Source organism: Ambystoma mexicanum, chromosome 2q (genome assembly GCF_040938575.1).
Source record: "Ambystoma mexicanum isolate Mex_15411 chromosome 2q, UKY_AmexF1_1, whole genome shotgun sequence".
Taxonomy (NCBI): Eukaryota; Metazoa; Chordata; class Amphibia; order Caudata; family Ambystomatidae; genus Ambystoma; species Ambystoma mexicanum.
Window position 1 is genome coordinate 495,967,011 of NC_090924.1, and position 23,242 is coordinate 495,990,252.

The 23,242-nt window shown below is 43.4% G+C and overlaps 1 protein-coding gene across 1 annotated transcript in view; it reads right to left on the reverse strand.

The window, feature by feature from the left end:
* Nucleotides 1-19,829, reverse strand: part of LOC138569550 (kinesin-like protein KIF19) — a 3,041,213-nt gene extending 3,021,384 nt beyond the window's left edge. Inside the window, exon 1 of the mRNA XM_069647615.1 lies at nt 19,680-19,829. The gene's annotated coding sequence lies outside the window, so the exon portion shown is untranslated. The remainder of the gene's footprint in view (nt 1-19,679) is intronic.
* Nucleotides 19,830-23,242: the final 3,413 nt, after the last annotated feature.

Consider the following 23,242-nt stretch of genomic DNA (forward strand, 5'->3'; position numbering starts at 1 on the left):
AGTTAGAGAACTGTTCAAAAGACTCATTATACTTACCTGTCGGACTCTTGCCAGTGAAGTAACTAGGCAGCAACGAGCCTGCATCAATCAACGCACCCCTGCGCTGAAAGCAGGAGAGAGAGCACACTTTCCAAGAAAACAAGGTGAGCTGTGGATCAAAGGGGAGGGTTGGACCCCGGGGAAGAAGGGGTTCAAACACTAGAGACAATAGGGAGTTAAACTCTACCAATCCTGTGTTTCAGGCCCAGTCTCCAGTCGAGTAGACTCCAGGGAAGGGTTCGAGGTCGTAAGAGGTCAGAACAGGCTGAGTGACGTCCCCGTGGATACCAGGTGAGCATTATAGATGACCTACACAGACGAGTTGAGGTCAGCTCCCAAACATGGAAAACAGCACTCCCAAAGCAAAGGAGCACCAAAAATGACCTAAAGTAAGTGTAACCCAAGCCCCATAGTGCCTGATGAGTTGAAAATGTAGCTGGTTGCCTTCCTGGTGCAGCAGAGAAGACCCTGATTTCTGCTCCTTGGTTGTGGTAACGAAAGGGGGACCCTTTGGTGGGCTTCTGCAGCAGCACTCGAGAGAAGGGGTCGGCAGCAAACGATTCAGCTCACTCCAGCGGCAGTTTGTGGTTTTGGCACCTATTTCTTAGCACCAAAAGGGAACAGATATCGCCAATCAGATTCTCCTTGGTTTCTCCATCCTAAACTCTGGTGAGGGGGCTTTTGGAGAAGAATTGTAGCTGCTAGTAGTCCACAAGGTGCCTGCGAAGTTTCAGCAAGATTTGTTGATTGCAAGATGATGCACTCGAAAAGGGTCCAAGTACCCTGGGTGTTGATGTTCTGCAGCCCGGGAAAGTTGCAGGATGACGGGGGATGGCCCAATTTGAAGAAGGTCTCGAGGCTGATCGTTCCCACTAGCCTAAAGGAGGAATTCACCCATGGCAGAGCTTCCCTGTTGAGTTGGAAATGGGATAAGGATAGCTGCAGGGCCTGACCAGTAGTTCTGCAGTTGTTTAAAGTGCTCCTGCAGTCTCTGCTCATCTTCTGCTTTGGATTTCCAGTTCCTGTGGTCGACTCTGCCTGTGGTCCAAAAATCCTCAGCTTATATGCTGGAACCCATTCATTCATCCTATGGAGCTGCCAATCACCTTGGGGTTGGCCGCCCCGCAGGACAGCCAGCCAGCTGCCCTGTTTTAAACCGGTTTCAGCCAGGCACACCATCAGACAAAGGACAGTGAAGTTTCAGGACCCTCCACGCTTCCTGCCTTTCCAGACACACTGGAGCCTGGGCGGGATTCACACACAAAGCACACCAAAGACAAAACTGACAAAGGACCCACCACCACCGGGAACGATAGAGGGAGAGCCCAGAAGGAACTTACAAATGCAAAATGGCAAAAAAAAAAGACAGGGTCCATTTTGAGAAAATGATTACCCCTGGGTGCTGTACGGCAGCTGAGAAATCTGCACAAAAGGTAGAAAAAGTATCCACTGCCACCAGCCATTTAGGTTTGTTAGTTATTGTAACTAGAAAGTTACAGGAGCAGTGGGAAAGGAGTCACAATGTAACCCACAGCACCACACATACAGTGGTGTGTGCTGGTCCCAAAAAAGAAAAGTTAAGTAAGATAAAAGTTACCTTGCTACTCTTGAGAACATTAGTTCACATGAGAGAATAAAAAAATAAAAAGGGGAGTCCAAGGGACCCCTCGGTAACACTGCACATAGGGTGCTGTGTGTCACAAAAGTCAATAACAAATGACTGTTTGAAATACATTGAGGAAAGCATAACTCCATGAAAGTAAAAAGAGAACACACAAGCAGCAAAATAAGATTCCCAGTCAGAGCAACCGAATGGGTGAGTGGCAAAAGGTGCAACTCAGTCAGGAGAATAAGTCAAAGAATCCCAGAGTCCAGCAAAAAGTGGTGGGGGTCTCTTAGGTTAAAGGGAATTGGCACAGAAACGGAAAATTCTCCCCAACAGTCAGCCTACGCCTTCTATGTCCGGTCTGATCATAACTGCAGAAAGGAGAGCGTATCTGACAAAAAGTAAGTAAAGACTTTTGTCCTATCCTGAATGGCTGCTACCTACTCATCTAGATGATTCTTCCAGGTACCCAGAAGTCCAAGTGGTGGTTTCCAGAGCAGGCATTTGTGTACCACCAAAAACTAAGAGTACTGTAAAGCAGGGATTGTCTGAGAAGATAAAGTCGTACAAATACGGGCTCTTTCAGGGACATTCATTCTTGAAATGTGTGAAATGAAAGGGACTCAAAGCTCTAAGTATCCATGGAAAAATGTGATATAGAATGTTTCATGTGCACATTAAACAAGGTACTACTGATGCAATTTAAGAACATGAAAACCTGAGTGCGCCCTACACAGTGTCTAATGGAGTACAGAACCACACTGCAAGGTGTGTCTCTAGGGTCTGTACTGCGGATCCATGCATTCAGGACAATGGCCCCACTAACATGTCATGGGATATATCTACACTGTGACAGAGATGGCCAAAAAGCGCAATCCTGCCAACAACTCTGAAAGTTCACTGGGAATCAGATATATTTAGGTGGGCAACACTGTATTCGTGTAGAAATGCACACCCATAGACAAAACAAACCTGCCTTTTGGACCATACTGACCCAGGGCACAATGGTCACTGTAAGACAGGGCAGGGAGTATTGACTAGAAATGCATCTTAATCCAAGTGTATCAAAGAAGATCCAGACCAGATTGACCAACACTGTTGATTTTCCTAACAGTAACAGACTCCCGAATTTCCACCCACAAATGTTGATAATTTTCAGTTGTCTCCCACCTAAAATTTACTTCCCTCTAATGGAGGTCAAAGTAGAAGAAATGTCCTACTTAACTGTTTTAAAATGTTGATGGCAGGTGCCTAACCCTGAAAAGAACCCAACATTAGGTGAAGCAGAGCCATAGCACCAGCTGTACATTTAGAGAGCAGCAGCCCAATCGAAGACATTCAAGCATGTAAGGTTTGACCAAGGAAGTACCTGTCATCCTGTGAGCATAAACTCTGTAAGTGAGAAAAACATTTAAGAATACAGCTCCTCCCTTCATTTTTGTTACATCCTGTTGCGACTGCTGCCTGTGCCGCCCGTACCATATACTCGTTAGCCCTTGGCGTTTGTCTCCCAGGTAATCCGGGTGGGTGCTGCGGCTTCTGGGGTCATTTCATCTCCTGCGATCACGCGAGGCACCAGAGGAGTGTCCATCAAGGGGTTCTTTGGCCCGCCAGCTGTTTCCGGGGTCCGGGCCACGTCGTGCCTATGTCACAACGCAGCCTTCAAGGCTCAGGTCACCTGACCGCTCTCCCAGCCTGCAGCGTCTCAGTTGCCTGGCAACCACTGCTGCTGGTGATTCAGGCACTATTTAAGGCTGGCTGTCCCCCAATATAGCGCGTCTTATTGCTCCCATGGTCAGGACTGCCTCTGTGTCTCTCTATGGTCTGGGCCTTTTCTCCTAGCTCACTTGTCAGCCAGTCTGGTCCTGATATTGCCTTCTGCAATCTAGTTACTCTCTCTTCCTGCCCTGGTGGCTTCCTCCCTCTTTCTTCTTCTGAGTCTGCCCTTCTTCCTCCTTGTTTCCTGTTTCTTTTTCTTCTCTGTGCCTCTCTTGTCTGTCAGTGTGTGGCTCCTCTGACAGACCATTATCATTAACAGTACTTCCTGGTCTAGTGGGTTTCACTGCCTTTGTACCATGTTAATTCCAGGAAGCTGCTCAGCCCATGGTGTGTAGGAATCCGTCCCCGGCCCTGCCCTAGTTAACATCAGCTTGGGACAGAAGAGGGCTGGGTCTCCTGCCTGCACTGACTCAGGTTCATCCTGGACAACCCGCGACCCGGAGCCTCCAAGAAGAAAGGGAAAGGATCATCGCAGTCAGGACCTTGTAAGCAATGACCCAATGATCAAGCCCTTGACAATTATGCATACCTCTCAACTCAAACTCCTTTGACAGATGCCACCTGCCATATAATCAATCACCTGTCAAGGCTCCTACACGCCCATATACTTCAATGAGCCCTCACCCACAAGAAACAAAATTGGCTGTTTTCACCCACAAAGGGGCCACAAAAAATTGGGGCTTTTGTATTCCGTGGTGGCCCAACCTCCCTACATGCATTTACTCTGATACCTGAACGGTATCACGTAGGGGGCATACAATTTCATACCTATAAAGGTAGTATCATCCTCTGCACTTGAGTGGAGGGGGCCTAAGAATCCAGTCGAACATGATGCATGATTTTATTCAGTCACAAAGCACCCTGCCACGACATCCCATGACAAGGCTGAGCCTAGTAAATTAAGGTATTCTCTAACCAGCACATCACTGCTCCTAATGCCTGCTTTTCCATCTCCCCGACAGGTGTCTATCACACAAACAGCATAACAGTATCTATTTCGCTCACATGGTCCATTTTTTCTAGTACATCCAGTTGGCAGATTCCGTCTCCATGAGGAAGAAGGCCCACCCCAAAACATGTGACCTTATTCAGTACCTCCACCTGAGATGAGATAAAACGATTAGTATATAACATATTGTGGGGTTGACCTTTCTTTTATTGCACTTGTTCAGGCATATACAGCCAGTGCTGCCTTCAAAAGTACCTGTTTGAAAAGGTAATTGCAGCTACCAAGCAGCTTCTGGTGAATTTAAAAACATATTAACCAAGAGAACGCGCACCGCGAAGAGTACCATAGAGTACCAGACTGTGACCTGCTTGTCTCCATGTGCTCCCACGCCTAACATTGACTCTGGATTTTGTTAGGGAGAATTCTCGGAAATGTGCTAATTACCTTCACCTTAGAGACCCCCAGCAACTTTGCTGGATTTTGAGGACCTGGAAAGAGGGTGAGCCTTTTTTCCCACTCTCATGTATTTTGATGTGTGTTTTACATTTGTATTCTCCGATTATGGAGTTTTAGATGACTCCATAGGCATCATCTTTTCATGTGTGTTACACAGCACCCTCAGTGCAGTGACACAGGGATGTCTTTTAGACTTCTCAAAGGTTTAAATACCTTCTCTGGGATAGACTACGGTTTCCCAGGGAATTTAAAGTGAAATTGACTTTACTAGTCTTTTCCAAATTCATAGACCCAGCACACACCATCTTACAATGGAGTGCTGGAGGGGTTACATAGTATCCCCTGTGTCTAGACACTCATGTAACAGTGAAATGCTACCCGTTCCTATTGAAAAGGATGGTGGCAGTGGTTTTACAAAGAACTACCATGATTTTTCCCGACCTCGAACACCGGTAGCTAAAAATCACGGGAGCCATATTTTTCAAGATGGCGCCTTAAGCCCCTTTGTTTAAACGGGTCCAGTCTTCTTTTTCACCATTTCTGTTTGGAAAGGTCCTCCTAGACTCCATTTTGTCTGCTTTCTTCAATGATCCCGTGCAGTGCAGGAGTTCCCTGAGGTCCTCCCTCTTGTCCCCACAACTGAGGCTCAGGAACAGCGGGATCTGCAGGAACTGCCAGGAACCACGACTTCAACATTTTGTTTTCTTCATACAAAGGTACTGTGCCAACCAGATTGAGAGAACGCCACAGTTCGTGAAACTTTCCCAACTTGCAGGTCTAATCAGCTTGTGACCCCACAAATGATTCTTTTTCGCCTAGACTACTTCTAAGAAGTTTTGCAAAGATTTTACCGTTTGATACCAGAACTGCTCTTTCCTATCCAGAACACTAGCCCATTGACTTTGGCCTGGCCTATTGACTTGAATTGAACTATTCTGGTGAACTGAAACTATTTGCACTGCTTAGAAAGTATATATAATCTATTCTACTAACTTTTGTCCTTTTTGCTCACTGCTAAGTAACTGAACTACCATTTTGCTCCTTTTTCAGGGGAGCTCAAACTGTCTCAAAAACTTAAGAGTTTTGTATTGAAGTGTATTGTTCTATAATATTAAGTTGTCTTCTTCTAGTGAAATGTTTTATAAATGATTGTGAAAATAAATTAATAAATGTTTTACCAGGAAACCTTGAGTATAAGTGTATACTTGAATCACTGTGATTGAAAGTCCTCTGCATAACCACTTGTACTGCTCACATTCACTTTTGAGATAAGCCTGGCTGCTCAGCTCACTACCAACAAACTGTGTGGTTCAGACTTATACCCAAAGGTTGGTCTTGCTTACACCTGTAGTCCTAATTGTGTGTGGTGGTCCCAAGAGGTACTGCATGCAAATCTGCCTAACAGATTTAATCTGCTGGATTTCCTCATCTCAGTTTCGCCAAACCATGCCAATTTCCCAGAAGCCTCCTACAAGAACAGCCTGGCTGGCGAAGAGTACCGTAGAGTACCAGACTGCGACCTGCTGGTCTCTATGTACTCCTGCGCCTAACATTGACTCTGGATTTAACCTGCTGGGTTTCCTCATCTCAGGTCTGCAGTATTGGAATCTCTCACTGACTCAATTTACAGTGGATTTTGTTCACCGCTTGATTAACGTTATCGATCCAATACTTACCGTTGTTTAATTATATTTCCTTAGTTTCGCCAACATCATAACACAGAGAGGTTGAGGGAATTTTTGTGCGGAGTCTAAAGCAGACCCTCAATTCAAGGGCTTAACCCTTGAGTGCTACACAATGAGCTAATGACTCCGCAGTACCGCTTTCTTATCAGAAAAGGAAGCACTAGCCACTGTCCTCAAACTACAGCCAACACTCAGAGAGTAAATACGGCATGGCTACTTTGTGTGGAAAAAATACATATTTTTATTAGCATTATACAATAAAATACACCACATTTGTCATGTAAAAATGGTTAACAATAGTATTTCAAACTAGTGTAATCAAAAGCTAGTGTAACACTAGACAAAAAAATTCACTGCAAAAGTAAATACAGCACAACTCAAAAAACAGCGCCCACACAGCAAAGGGGGGCTATGATGGTAAAGTGGCTTGTGTCGTGCATCATCACTTAATCATCCTCTAATTCATCACTCTTCCACTTATCCACATTCATTCCAGTCAATAACTCATATATTCATATTTGTATTTGTATTTATTTATTTATATTGCGCAGCCTGCCCACAGGCATCAGGGCGCATGTTTGGAAGGGTTACAATGAGAAGTTACAGAAAGGCAGTTACAGGAAGGCAGTTACATATTACAAAGTATAAATATACATAGGGCAAAGAAATATACATATATTTACAAGGTAGTTAGTCGTCCCAATATATAGAGAAGTGATAGGATTGGTACAGCATGCAGTGAGAGTTTACAAAAAGGAGGCTGAAGCTTCGTCTTGCTCATAAAGCCATTGTTTTGCTCTATTTTTGAAGGATTGAAGGGAGGGGACATTCCTGAGATCATTGGGAAGTGAGTTCCAGAGCTTAGGTGCCAGGACTGGGAAGCTCGAGCCTCTGGCAGTCTGGAGCTTGAAGCTAGGAATGATGAGTGTATTAGCTTGTGCAGATCTTAGGGGTCTGTGGGCTGTGTGTTGTGTGAAGCGCTCTGACAGGTAGGCAGGTGCAGCGTTGTTCTGTGCTTTGTAACTAAGAACCAGTGTTTTGAGGGCAATGCGCCGTGAGATGGGGAGCCATCGTAAGTTGCGTCTAGTGGAGGAGATGTGGGTGCGCCTAGGTATATTAAGAGCAGCCCTGATGGCGTTATTCTGGGTTACCTGAAGTTTGTCAATGTTTTTTTGACTAGTTCCCAGGTAAAGGGCATTGCAGTAATCAATTTTGGATAAGATGAGAGTTCTGGCAAGGATCAAGCAATTGTCCATAGATAAGAAGGGGCGGCAAGCAGTGATTAGTTTGCACGTGTGCGCAGATGCTGAAACTACTGAGTTGGTTTGTCTAGTGAGAGTGAGGGTCGAGTCTAGATAAATACCGAGTGTTTTAGTGACCTTGGTGACCTTGATAATGTTACCATCAATGATGAAGGCATCATATTTGCTGTCAAGTTTTGCAAGTTTGGATTGAGAACCTAGGATGGGTAGCTCAGTTTTCTCATTGTTTAGGCAGAGACCGTGGTGGGCCATCCAAGCCTGGATGACGGAGTAGACTGCATTAAGAGCTTTGACGTCAGTTACATAGTCACCAGTGATAGGGATGAGTATCTGGGTGTCATCCGCATAATTTGTGTAGGTGACACCCAGATGGTCAAGAATATCAAAGAGTGGTTTAATAAAGACATTGTAGAGCGTAGGTGATATGCATGAGCCTTGTGGGACTCCGCAAGGGACATGCGCTGGGTCAGCAGCGGCAAGAGGTGAGAAGACTCTCATGGATCTGTTGGCAAGGAATGAGCTTATCCAAGAGGTGGCTGCATCGGAGAAGTGGGCGGCCGTTTTGAGATGCTGGCAAAGGATTTGATGGTCCACCAGATCGAAGGCGGCGGATAGATCTAAGAGGAGTAGGAGCGCTTGTTTGCCCTTGTCTTTTAGATCCTCAATTTGTGTTTTTAGATCTAATAGAGCTGTCTCAGTGCCGTGTCTCGGTCGGAAACCAGATTGCCTGAGTCCTAATAAATTATTTTTGTCAAGATAATCTTGAATTTGGAGATCTGCAGCACGGTCCAGGATTTTTAGGAGATAAGGTACCGTGGTGATGGGCCTATAGTTGGTGGGATTACTAGGGTCTAAGTTAGGTTTTTTTGAAGGGGATTACCCAAGCATCCTTGAGGTTATTTGGTACTATGCCAGATTTAAAAGAGGAGTTGATGAAGGATGTTATAAAGGGAGCGAGCTCAGGTGCTGCTTCCTTTATGATTGGTGCTGGGCAGGCGTCGCCTTGACAGTTAGAAGGTTTTAGCTTCTTGATATTTTCCACTTCCCTAGTGGTAAGCGGTGAGAAGCTAAAAGGTTTGAATGGATGAATGGGGGATGAGATGTTGGAGGGTTGGGGGTTCCCTGCTGAGTCGCGGAGATAGGTTTTTTAGTGTTAATTTTAGCTTGGAGTGTCGTGATTTTGTTGAGTAATGCTTTTTGTATGTTGGCGCACCATTCGGTGTCAGGGGTACAGGTGTCAATGGGGGCGGCTGGGGACTGTAATTCCTTCAGAATTCTAAAGAGTTCCTTAGTATTGGATTGAGCTTGTGTGATCCTGTTGTTATAGACTTCTTTTTTGCCGCTAGTATGGCTTCTTTGTAAGAGAGGGTGATGGATAGAAGGTTAATTTTATTTTCTGGCGTAGGTGAGTTTCTCCAGAGAGACTCAGCTTTGCGTTTATCTTTGCGAAGTTCTCGTAGAAGTGGGGTTAACCAGGGGTTGAGATGGTTGCATGATTTTTCTTTGCGCTGTTTAAGTGGGGCAATGGAATCCAAGGCTTTTAACATAGCTCAATTGTAGGTGTCCACCAGAACGGTAGGGTCAGCACAGGTTGTGGAGACCGAATTTAATAGTGGTAGGATGAGTGGGAGTAGTTTCTCAATTGTGATATCCTTCTTGTTACGAGTAAGTGTGGGTGGCCCCGTACAAGGTTTATCCATAGATGGGCAAGAATTGATGGAAAATGTTATTTTGTGATGGTCGGACCATGCACATGGTAGCACCGAGATTAAGTTTAGTGCACAATTCATGTCAGAAACCCAATCCAGTGTACGTCCTTTGATATGGGTAGGTAGGTTGGCATGCTGGGTGAAGCCAAAGTCAGATAGGACATTGGCTAGGTCACCGGCTTTAGTGTCATTCGTGTCCAAATAGCCTAGATTAAGGTCACCAAGTATGATAATTTGGGATTTAGGCTTGGTGCTGGATGCTAGGATAGAAGATATATCTTCTACGAATGTGGACGTAGGACCAGGTGGCCGATAGATGAGGTGCACTGAGGCAGTATGATTAGGAGAGATTGGGAGTTTGATCGAGAGTAGTTCAGCAGAGGGTAGCTGATGACTGTTAGCGACTCTTATGCTAAGAGAGCTCTTGAATATAAACGCTAATCCCCCCCCTTAGTTTGATTGGTGTCCCTATCACATCTAATGATGGAGTAGTTATCGGGAATGGGGAGGTTCAGGGCAGGGCCAGATGCCGCATGTAGCCAGGTTTCTGTGACAGCCAGAAAGTCAAGGTTTTCAGTCACAATGAAGTCAGCGATGTCTAGCGCGTGAGCGGAAACAGAGCGGGCGTTAATGAGAGCCCCTTTGAGTTTAGCTTGGGTCTTGGGAGTGTTGGCTGGGGAGGCTTCAACCGATAGTGAGGTATCTGGGGTGTGGGTTAAGTTGGGCGAATTGTCCCTGATGTCTGTGTTCAGGTGGTAGGACCAGTGGTGACATCTGGTTGCTAATCTTTGGTTCCGGACTGGAGTGGCACAAGGTTTGCTCCGTCGGCTTGGGGATAGGCAACTGAGTAAGCGTAGTGGTGAGGGTTCATCTGTGGTGAATTTGGACCTGGCAGTGTTAGGCAAGGATGAAGTATAATCGTGAGGAGAGATGCCGTTCCGTGATGTGAGATGTGTGTTTGAGTAGTAGTAGAAGCGAGAGCAAAGCCTGGCATTCCTGATGCGCGTATGGCATGGTTGGTTCGGGGTGGGTTTGGTGGTGAAGTGTTGTAGCCACAAGGCTGGCTCATTTAGGTATGGATTGTGCAATATTGTGTTGCAGGATGGAGGTGAGCACGATAGTGTTGCAGTAGTTGTGGTAGCTGGACTAAGGTGCGAGGCCATAGTGGATACAGGTTGTAGTGAGATTGAGGCCAGAAAGGTAAACAATGTAATGAGGTGATGCGAGTGCAGATGGGCGCGCTTAAGGGTGATGAAGTTAGGTAAAGAGTACAGTAGGTAGATAATCGATGTGCATACATAATTAATAATAGTGCCGCACAGTGTGATGTGGGGAGCTAGTGGGTAGAGGGTGACGCAGTGGGCGGCTGACAGCTTGGCGTAATAATGCAGGCAGTAGGTCCTGGGTGTAACTTTGTGTTGGGTTTATGGTGATTTGGGCATATCGTGGCAGCGAGTGTCAGATGGTTACCAAGAACCTTAAAGCCCAGCAACAAAGGAGGCACAGTGTCTAAAAATGCCTATTAGGTACGTACAGATGCTAGAGTGATCGGCGATGACTATTCAAACAATCAAGTATGGCATAATGGCAATGAATATCTAGCAATACATAGTGGATGCCTAGCAATACATACTAGTGCTATGTTGACCAACGTGTAAAGTTCATGCTCAGCAGAGTAACTAAGAGTGAAGGGAGTGCATAAGAGGGCTGAAGTTAATAGGAAGTAAGGTCAAGCAGTGCTTACATGGCTGAGATGACCAAGGAAGAGTATTAAATTTTGGTAGCGGTAAATGCAGCACATGGACATTACATCATGATTAGCGTGGATGAATATAAAGGCTGCAGTAAGTACGGCAGGATAAGTCACTTGAAAAGCGCGTGCAAGTTCAGAAGTGTCAACAGCACATGATGCGCGGATAGCAGGATCAGCTGGGCGTGGTAGGGAACTTACCCAACAAGACTATATTCATTCACACATAAAACAATGTTATTCAAACAAAGGTTAAAAAGCCCAACATGTTTCTTTCCTGATCTATTCAGGGAATGAATCCTTGGAAATTCATCAGGGGCAAGCAAACAGTCAGCGCTGTTACACAGGGGCAGTGACTTGGTACTGTTGTACTGGCCTAGGTTACCCAAAGACCAAGCAATCAGATAAATGCGCAAAGATTCAATTCTTCTGTCTCGTGCAACTTGGAGAGAGGACTGTCAGAAGTGTCTTCCCCTGTAAGAAAGCGGTAAAGGAAAAGGAGAATATCCTTTGTGGAGGTTACACAATAAATGTATAATCTCACTCTAGGGGTCTGTAAATGTATGCAATACTTGCATTTTCCTCCGGGTCACAGGTCGCTATTTCCTTACGGGGCGTGCGCTTGACAGATTCTATGCGAGGGGGTACAAGATCAAGCTTAATTAGCTGTGACTATTTAATGGTCTATGGGTCTTGACAACCTCCGAGGGTGGGGGGGGTCGCGGTTTACCTTAGTATCTGTGTGACTGCAGTAGGTTGAAACACCGTCCCGTGCCGTCTATTCCATAAAAGCAGTGCGCGATGATCAGGCAACTTTTTTCGCCAAACCACACCCATCTCTCAGCTGCCTCCTACAAGAACAGCCCGGCGCACGCACCAGCGCCCGCGTACCACAAAGAGTACCATAGAGTACCAGACTCGGTACTAAAGCCTTTTGAAAGTGTCTCAAAAAGTCAAAACCTGCAGCGAAGACAAGGTTACTTCACTGCAATTTGCCAACCTTGGGTATCTGAGTAAGTTTGCGGCATTGTTAAGTGGAAAGCCCTCATGGCCTCCTAAAGTCTTACTTCTGGAATGCCCTTACCTCCGCGACTTCCGATGCCTGTTTATCCAGATACCAAAGCTGCAGCTTCCGAGCTTCTCTCGGTATCCAGTCCACATCCCATTCCACCTCCCATCTTGCAGCAGTGCACCGTCTCAATTTGACATGAGATCTTTGTCGCTGTCAACACAAATGCAGAGTGCCCACGTGTTGGAAGAGACTATGATGGCAGCTCACTCCGTTGCTAACACACCCCCAGTGGTTTTCATGCCCCATACGCTTTCTGATGTTAACATGCAGAAATGCATTGCTGCACAAGCGGGTAGTGACGCCATTGACACTGTCTTCACTCCTCCTCACTCAGCTATCAATGCAGCTGAGCATAAAATACCACCAATGATTCACCAAGTAGACTCATCCCTCCTTCCACCGCTATACTCCCAAGTAGCTCAACAGGGACTCACCTCTACTATGCTACATGGGCCAAACAAAGAACAGAACATCCCTGAGCCCTTCCAATCAAATAGCTCTTCCGACGATGCTATCATTGGAAACAATATTGAAGACTCCTTTTCTAGACTATCTCGCTCACCTGCCCTTTTCTCTGTAGAGCTAAATAATAATCATGACCTGGCCATGGAGTCTTCATTAGTTGCCTCTTTCAACAAACCTTCTCCTCGTCCCTCATTTTGCTTTCCCTCAGTAAATTCTACCAACTTAGATGCGGCACTTATTGCTATAAATACAAGCATCTTTACATTTGCTAAACTCTATTAGGAATGTACCACAAAATTGCTGCCCAGACAAGTTTTCTATCCACTCTTACGAACAAGCTTGACTGGTTGGTCTGGAACCTTCCGTTATTGTTAGAATATGCTTGCTTGCAATCCATCAGTAATGTTCAAGAGGTGACACCGGCGGTGGGGACGGACGAGGTAATTGAGCTAAACCTGTCCCCCCAAACCCCACTATTGAACCTAGTACCCCAGACATTATGATTGTTGAGTCCCCTGTTCCTGCCCCTTCTGTCCCTCCTTCACCTGCAAACTCCCCTTCCAAACCGCCGCTTTACGATGTCTTTTGTCCAGGGAAAATTCAATCTAGAAAAAACAAAAAGCGAAATCAAAAACGAACCTCTAATCCAATTGAGCAGTCTGCTCTGCAAATGTTTTTTTTTTTAACTAGAAATATGTCGATGCAAAATAAGTACAATGGCAAGTCTAAATCAGAAGCATTCGTAGCAAACCTTGGCAAAGAAAAGACCTGAGTGCACCAGGTCTTGAAGATTCTTCCTCATTACTCCCCAGAGCTTTGGGAATCCAAGAGAACACACCTCCTCAACCCATCCCTCCCTTACCTAAGCCGGGGTCACCTCAAGGTAAACCTGATTTACGCAATGTACCTTTAAATGAACAAAATCCTAAGTCTGCATCTGTAGCCTCTATCCCTGAAGGTGATAAAAATGCGAATTTTGATTTGATTAACCTGTCAGTTTACTCTACACATTCCTTGCCTATCACAGAAGTATTTCATCAGAGCTTACATTGTAATCAACCAAACACCAACAAATGCAAACAAACCTTCTGTGTTAATCTAAATGTGGATGTCTCTACATTCAAAACGTTAGATCAGAAAAGGGCAGATGCTATATCAGTAAAATCAAATCAAGAACCAGTTTGATCTATCGCTGAGCCTGAACTTCAAAATAAACCCCCAAACTTAAAAACTGGAGTGAATCCATCTATGTTAGGTTACAAGCTCAACCAAAGCCTACCTATTATTCCTTCTGACACTCAAGCACCTATCAATGTAGAACCACATAGAGAACACCACAGATCTCCTCCTACTCCATCCAATAGCTTAGAAAACGAAATCATAGTAGCAACCATGATCGATAGATTATATGAAGATCCTTACCCCAATCGGATGACGAATCTTACTATATTACATTGTATTCCTTCATTACATCTGATTCAATCAAGTGACATAGACTATATTAGATATCCTGTGCCATCAAACCAAGACACGGTAGAGATCATAATCCCTTCGAGAATGATAAAAAAAACTAATATGGCATGAGAAATCAACCCTCCAAAACAAGGGATTAAAACTTGAAGCTATCAAACCGCAGATGCCACCTGAACAGTCTATGGCTCCAGTGACGAAACCGGCAAAATCTAACGATCAAACTAACATAAACACACAACACTGTTGCAAGTGTTCTGTCTCAAGCTCTTCGCTCCTCCGCCTCCAACTTCCTCAGGGTCAGTCACTTCTCCAAGGTCTAGATAGATAGATCTCTTTCCTCGGCTGGTGCCTCTCTCTGGAACAGCCTACCTGCCTCCCTTAAACTTGAGGAGAACCATCTCCGGTTCTGGAAGCACCTCAAAATCTTTCTCTTTGCTTCTGCTTTTTCTTCTCCTCTGCTCTGCTCTGCTGACCTCCTGGCTGTAACCGGAACTCACGGGCTATCTGAACACCCACTGATCTCGGTCCCAGGTCCCTCCCCCGCCAGCGTCACATACCTGCACTGCCCACCTGGTAACCCCTGCACTTGGGGACTGTTTCTGTATCCCTACAGTCCCCCTATCAGCCCTTGACACCTGATGTCTGCACTTACCCTGCACTTGCCACTTGCTGGCCGTTACTTATTTTTATTATCCATTCTCATGTACTGCACTGTCCCTGTCCCCTTCCCATGCACTTGCGCGATCTGAATGACACCTGGCCTAGTAGGATTGTTGTCTGTCCTCCCTTGCCTCATTGCGCCTTGAAACACTTGTGTATAGACGCGTTATAAATGCCATGTCATATCCTATCAATGAACTCCAACAACCTAACCAAGAACCCATGCCCCTTCAAATCAAATTGAATTAGACATGGATTTCCAAAGCACCGAACTCACTCGATAGACTCACAATTTAGCATGTAACTTCTAATCTGACTCATTCATGCTCCATGGCCTGTTGGAATACAAGAGGATTCAATCACCTCCTAAGCAAGATTTCCCATGATGTTAATCAATTCGATATAGCTCTATTTCAGGAAACATGGATGACAAGCACTCCCATATGGGTTGATCACCAAATCACCACTATTCTAGCACCTAAACCTACTAAGGGTCGACCATCAGCAGGCCTGCTAGTGGCAGTGAGGACAGATTCTCAACTCAACCTCACTTCCTGGTTATCTCCAGATCCAGGCATCCAAGCAGTCAAAATCTCCACTTCTAATTCTCATCATCCCTTTTTCGCAGTAATAGCTATTCTTAATATCTACTGGAATCCTCTTGCATCAAACAAATCCACCTTCCTTTCTAAAATAGAAACCATTCTTGGCCTTATTGCTTTGGAAACTTTAGTACAGACTATGATAATCGCCGGAGATTTCAATATGAATTGGATTTCTAAATCTCCCAAACTACCGAATGGGGAGCATTGATGGAATCCAGGCATATGTCCATGCTCAATGGGACAACAATTGAAGACACTCCTCCCGCTGCCACATGGTCAAGAGGCACAACCTCATTGATCTTAGATTATATCTTCATTTCTGAAAATTCTAATAAATTTGAATTGTCCTTTAAAGTGGTTGCAACTTTAGCCAGCGACCACAATATCCTTACAACTAAATGGCTACCACATCAGATAGAAAACTCAGCACTATAACCACACATGATCCAGCCCAATAACAAAGGCAATCGCCTTAAATGGTATCCATCAACAATACAAACGCTAAAAAATTGTATAATCACTTCTTCACAAATGGAATCTATGACCGATGGAATATACTACTCTGACCATATTCAACTGATCACTCAAGCCTCATCAAGGCTGGCAACAGCACTAAATCACAACCATAGATTTAACCCCTCGATCTTTGAACTTAAGAAAACCTACCGTAAATCTATGCGTGCACTATGCCCAATAGCCCAGAAAGAGGAAAGGATAAGAACAAGAACGCAATATAGAAACTCATCTAGGGTGATAACAGAACTACAAAAGCAGGCGGATCCAGAAAAGATGGTAAATACCCTAATGTTCAAATCAATGGGTGAGATATGTCAAATATTTAATGGAACTCCGAGCAACAAATCTAAAATCTCAGAGCTGAACTCAATCAGTGAAAAAGACAGGACTGGGCATTTTTTGAAGCTATTAATCCTTCCACACAACAACAAATTATTTTTAACTCAGCTCCGGACCTTGCTAGAATTGGACAAAGAAGATATACTATTAATAATAAAAAAGCTCAGCAATTCCAGAGCTCCTGGCCCAGACAACCTCACAAACGCCATTATGAAAAAGCACTCATAACTCTGGGCCGACACCCTAACTGTTATTCAAACAAACAATTATATCAAAGAAGATCCCACCTTCATGGCAACAAGCCATTATTATACCGATATTTAAAAAAGGTGCTAGGCATGATCCTAATAATTATAGGCCAATAGCTCTATTAGGCGCCCCAGGCAAAATTATGGTGAAACTAATCCTAAGAGATTTTTTCAAATGGGTTTCAGTTGAAAAAATAATTGATACACATCAATCGGCTTTCTTCGAGGTATTGGTACGATATTGAAACTAATGATTATAGCCTCTATAAAGAATCAAGCCCTTTCGAAAAAAACAGATATTTTTAGCACTTATTGACTTCAAACAGGCGTTTGATTCTGTTTCAAGAGAAACTCTATGGTTGAAGCTTTTAACCAGCTCCTGTCCCCCATATATTATATACATCAGTTCTACTCAATACTTCAATCAGAGTAAAACTTACAACAAAAGGTCTCTTAACTAATCCAATAAAAACTAGACTCGGCCTAAAACAAGGTTGCCCTTTTGCATGGTTTTTATTTAATTCCTATATAAGCGATATTTATAAAGTTCTGTTCAATCATTTCCTCCATGCATTCACAAAACTCCAATTCCATATCTAGTATATGCTAATGACCTAGTACTGATGGACAGAACACTAATTTGACTACTAAGAAAACTAACAGCACTAGGCAATTATGCAATAGCAAATCATGTATTGATTAATGTTACCAAGTCCAACATTCTCATATTCCACCACCGCCTTCCGAAGACAGGGTATCGATTCAACTGGACAATCTTTGATTCTCCTGTATCACAAATCACTCAATATAAATATTTTGGAGTCAATATTAACTCAAGTCCATCTAAGCAGCCCTATAAATTATACTTAGAAAATCAAATGAAACTCCTGGCGAACCAAGGAAAATGCCTTCAACGTACGTTTGTAAAATTCTCACTACAACCAGCCATTATATTCTACAATCAAAAGGTAATCCCGAGTATAACTTATGGCATTGAATCAAAAGCACTGATAGACCCACCGAAATGGGACTACTTAGAAAGTATCTTCTGGAAAACAATTCTGCCTCTACCTCAAAGCACACCGATTCAGTTTACAAGGTTTGAATTAGGTCTTATAACCCTTAGTGCAATAGCAGCGTGGCAGATGCTAGCTGCTTAGAGAAAATGTAGACATAAAACTACCGATGAAAACAACCTATTCTCTCTCTTAAACTATTTCTGGAATCAGACGAAGCAGGTCCCTTAGAAACTTGTAAAAAGTCCTGTCTCGCAACTATGGAAAACGCTGATATTTCAATCGAGCTTCTCTTTCTAAACCCTGAGAAAGCATAACTGAAACTATATTGCTGGAACTGGATCTTCACCTGGGAGAAATGCCCAAGTTACTCTGCTTTTCAATCTGGTACTTTTGTCCAAAAAGCAATGAAACAATTACCACCTTATTTAACTAAATTCCCAGACTGCGTATTTGCTAACAATAATCTAAGAATGAGATGTAATTTATGTCCCACCAAGGTGAAGTTAGCTTCATACTCCAACACATCAAATTCTGATCTTACTTGTCACTTCTGTAAACTAGCATGTGATGAAACACTACAACACATATTGACTGAATGTCAAGCCCTAAGAAATGAAAGGAAATTATATTTTCACAAACACTTTATAGATATAACACTCCTTGCCAAAGAGAGACTATGACTTGAATCTTTAATGCATCTAAAGTCTCCTTAAATATAGCAACAATACAATTCCTCAGGTCCCTAAATCTAATTAGGGAAACTCAATTGGACAACATCATGTAAGAATTGGTATTCTATCGTTTGGAGTATAATGTGAATAGAATCATGGAATTTCAGCATAGACATAATTTCAGATTAAACCAACATCCTACTAAAAATAGATCTAATAGCCTAATTCCATTAATTTCTATTAGCTTATTAATAATTGTGTGTATCTAATGTGATTTTTAAAGAATCATTTTAAAATATATTTAACATCGTCCAGATTTGATAGCACAGTTTTTATGTTGTAGCTACGATAGGAGTTATTCTGAAATTAGATTTGACATTCTAGAAAGATCTCTGAAATACATATTGCAAGGTACCTTGCCTCAAATACAAAAAGAACTCTTATCAGTCGATCGACATTTCTGTTTATTTAATGTGGTTTTAAAATGTTTTTATGAAAGTGTCAGCGCCGAACACATGATCTAGAACAGTTCTAATGTTGTGTCATTAGCAACCATGATAGAAGTGAATTGTAACACGATCACTGTCAACCCAGAAAGAGCTGAAAGATGCACACTTTAAGGTATTCTGGAATAACTCTCACAGGCATAAACATGAATACCTGACAACCTGAAAGAAGATTAAGGTTGTATACAAACCAGCAAACAACTTGTTGTTCTAACCAAAAACATCTATCAGTATAAACTTTCAAATGAATGTACAGAAAAATGCAATAATATATACTAAAGCATGTATTCGATAATTGTTAAAGTTGACTGCTAATGAAATGTAAATGTATATCATTGTGTCATACTATATTGAAAACGTTGTAATGACAACTGAATCAATTCTAATAAAAAAATTAACCAAGAGAGCATGCCAACATACCGCATTCAGTTAAAGTACTTAGTTTGTCACGTTTTCTTTTGTCTACTAGTAGTAACATGCTATTGATTGTATTGAGATGATCTGTAGAAATTAGTAAATATGAAAGTTGTAAAGTTAGAAATAGATGAATCAGATGGACATGTCTGCCTATAAAAACAAAACTGTTGCGTTTGTTTTGCTTTTCTTAGGTGTATGCTATTTTGAAGTATGTTGGATTACAGATACACGAGTGTTCGAATTTAAAGGACTGTCGGGATGTTATCGCCCACAGACGAAATTGGTAATTTGATAATGGTGTTTTTTTTCTTTTTCTCTTTAGTTATTACTAACTTTGGCAGGTGTCGAAATACAGTGGCATGTAGTATCCCCTTACCATAGGTTTTAACTCCGCCCCATTGCCCTAACGTTATGTTTCCTGACAAGGCTCCTCCTCCCTTTACCCGGGTCTACCTTATGTACAATCAGCTGGAGTTGATAGGCTGAAGAAGGTCAAAGAAGGCCTCGCAGACTCATCATTCCAAAGGCAAATCCTGCGCGTCTATAGGCAGGGAGCGAGCGGGAGGGGGCGTGCTAAGAGGGACGGGATATTACACGAACCAGTAATAACGTTTCCGTTAGTAAGTAAGCCGGTATCCATGACGACGGGCACGGGCAGTGACTCTAAAAGAACCTTGCTTGCTGCTTTCCGTAAGTTTTTGTGGGAGTTGTAGTTTCTTGGCGAATATGCTATAAACATGCACGTCAAGGTCATGACCTAGCTCTACTGTGAGGACAGGGGAAAGGATTCAAGGGAAGATCTTTGGAAGCCTAACCTGAATTTGGTGCACATCGGGTGGCCAAGAAACGTGGCTAGGCGGCACTGAGGACACTGATGACCTGATTCAGAGTTGTGCTAATTATAATGTGGAAAGCCGACATTCCCCCCTACAGTTTCCAGCACCATCATTTGGAGATGGGTGGAAATATTGGAGAGGAAATGCCGTGCTTTCCAGCAGCAAAATCTGCTAAAATCATACCTTGTGGGAGATAAATGTGCTACATTGGCATTGCGACCATTTTCCAAAAGACTGCCACTTTTCTAATTTAAGAAAGTTTTCATAAACTTTCATGAAACTAGAAAGTGGTGCTGAAGTCGGCAAAATGCAGTGTCTAAACTGGGCAATAGTGTGCTGTGTTGTTTAACAGCACCTCCTAGGGTACCGTTAATGAGCGCCACTTTTGGCTGGTACAGGAAGCATATTCTGACCTCTGAATACAGTCCATGCCAGCCACTTACATGCGAGGTGGCTGGCAAGGCTGTTGCCATGCTGTAAATCACGGCTTTGCAGAGTGGTGGACTTCGTTTATTGCCGCCACTCCCTTATTACTTCAGAATACATTTCTTCTTGAAAAAGGGTCTGTCAACTCAGACACGGCACCACACCGCACTTTTTCATGATAACACAACTCTGAATCAGGCCCCAAGTGGAGATTTAACAAGTACTAAAAATTGTTTATTTTGGCTGGCTTATACACACACATACAAAATTAATCTGAGTGTTTATTTTTGGCTTCATTTGTATAAGGACCCTTCCTGGGCAAGAGGGTGTTAGCAGCCACTGCACCCTTAAGAGGCAAGCCCACCCACTAAGTGGCAGGACCAGTTGCGTATGTTGAGGGGAGTTATAGGGGGAAGGCGCGCTTGACGGCAGTTACTGAAAGTCCGTGAATAAAGAAGGTTATGCTGAAACCCTCCGGCTGTGCGTTCCTATTTGAATGCATCCCGGCCTAGACCGGGATAACACTGGCGACGAGGTTGCTTCTCCAGCACGCCGGAGTCCTCCTGTGCGGGTGTTGTATGTTGCTATCCTGCGGGCCATGGTAGATTGAGGCAGGCAGTGCTCGGCAATCTTCGGAGTCACGCCCAATTGATGGCTACAGCCATACATACAGCCCAAAATGAAAAGCTAATGTGATAGCCCGCCCTCCAACATCTCTGTTCAGTGATTGGCCAGTGATGTTCTTGTAACTCCACCCCTGTCCTCGAGGTCCGTGCAGGATAGCATACAACACCGCCCTCATGAAAATCCTCTGTTCAGGGATTGGCCAGTGATTCTTGGGCATGAGCTGGGCGTGAGCTACCCGGTGGGCGTTGTTGTGGGCGTTGTTTCAGGGCCTTCACTCTGTCATGGAAAGCCGAATATTGTACTGTACTGTATAATATACGGCTTCCCATGTTGTTGTTTTTTTTAATACTGCAGGATCTGGGAGTCTAGCATTCGCTCATTTGTACATTTGCGCACATGTATAATTCAGATTTTCAACACATTCGTTACAGAAAGTCATAATTCTATTAAAGACACGGAGGCGAAGGATTATGCTTTCCCTTCAACTTTACTGTTCAGCAGCAAAGAAAACAAATACCATTGAACATGAATACAAAACTAATAAAAACTACAATAACCACGTTTTTCTGAGTTTTTGTAGTCCATTTAAATTGGTCTTCGAACTGACCATGTGATAAATCTGTAACCAATAAACAAAGTCCTCAGTTTATAAAACCTTCTGTCCTCTTTCCATTCCTCCTCTTTCTTTGTCCTTGCGAGGTTGTGTCCTGTACTACTTTGAAATTCCGTCCATTCCAGTCGTATCCTAGATCAAATTCCAGATTGCTTGTTGTCTGTAAAGAAAAACAATCAAAGAGGTGACTATAAACCGAAAACAAGGGTGGGACAATCGTATATCAGCAATACAGTCTATAATATGCCCAATTGAGCATTTACAACAAAATTGCATATAACATACATCCTGTATGTCTCCATAAACATAATCAATGTCAACCATACATGAATTACAATACATTATATTTTACGATTGATCGGGTGGGATAATCCTTCGCCTCCGTGTCTTTAATAGAATTATGACTTTCTGTAACAAATGTGTTGAAAATCTGAATTCTATGTCAAGACCGGAGGCTCGGATTATGCTTGTTCAAAGCTTACTCACCACTAACGATGATGCACTTTCCATAGGTTTAAAATAGAACGTTTTAAAAGTCGATTCATTCGACCAATCTGCAGATCTCATAATGTCCTCTACTCTGGCTCCTATGTTATACGCTTTAGTAGCCATCGCTCCTCTAGTTGAATGAGCGCCATATTTTTTGATATCGATACCCGCTTGTACCATCACCCATCTAAGCCATCTGGATATGGTGGCCGGTCTAACCGCTTTAAATGGTTTACAAATTGCTATTAATAATTGTGACACCCCCCGGGGGCCTTACTTCCCTCGTCATATTTTCATATGCTGTTAAGCATCTGAATGGACATAATTTTGGTTGATTTGGAAAAACCTCATAGGAAATAGATCTCAACCCCGTTTTGGTCCTCCTAGTTATGAAAAAGGTCACCCCGTTCGGAGATATACTTTTCCTGTTAATCTCCAATGCTCTGACATCAGAAGATCTCTTGTATGCTAAAAGACATAAGAGCATGGCTAACTTGCCTGAAATTGCTTTACGTGTCAAATCCTGATTATCTGGCCATGATAAAAAATAGTTTCAAAACCTTGTCTACATCCCATAACTGAGTATATTTCTCGCTAGGGGGTCTAACCATCTTTACTCCTCTCAGAAGTCTACAGATTAATGGGTGTTCCCCAATTGCTAAGCCTTCAACTCTAAGGTGCCCTGCCGATATCGCAGATCTGGCTGTGTTGATAGTTCTGTACGCCTTACCTTGAGCTGCCATCTGGGCTAAAAAATTAGCTACATGTACTACATCCGTTCGTTCCATCGGGATGGATATTCCTTTCCAAACACCAGCTACTCCATCTGACCCATGCTGATCTATAAGCTTTGTGTGTCCCTGGGGCCCATGATTCGCTAATGATGTTTTCAGCTTCATCCGATAGTCCTGGCCTAACCCAAGATCTCCTGAAATCGGCCACGCTAAGAGATTGAGTCCTCCTGACCTCACCAGTGGGTGACTGAGGCCTCTGGGATCTCGAATGATGAATTGTGTGTTGGGTAA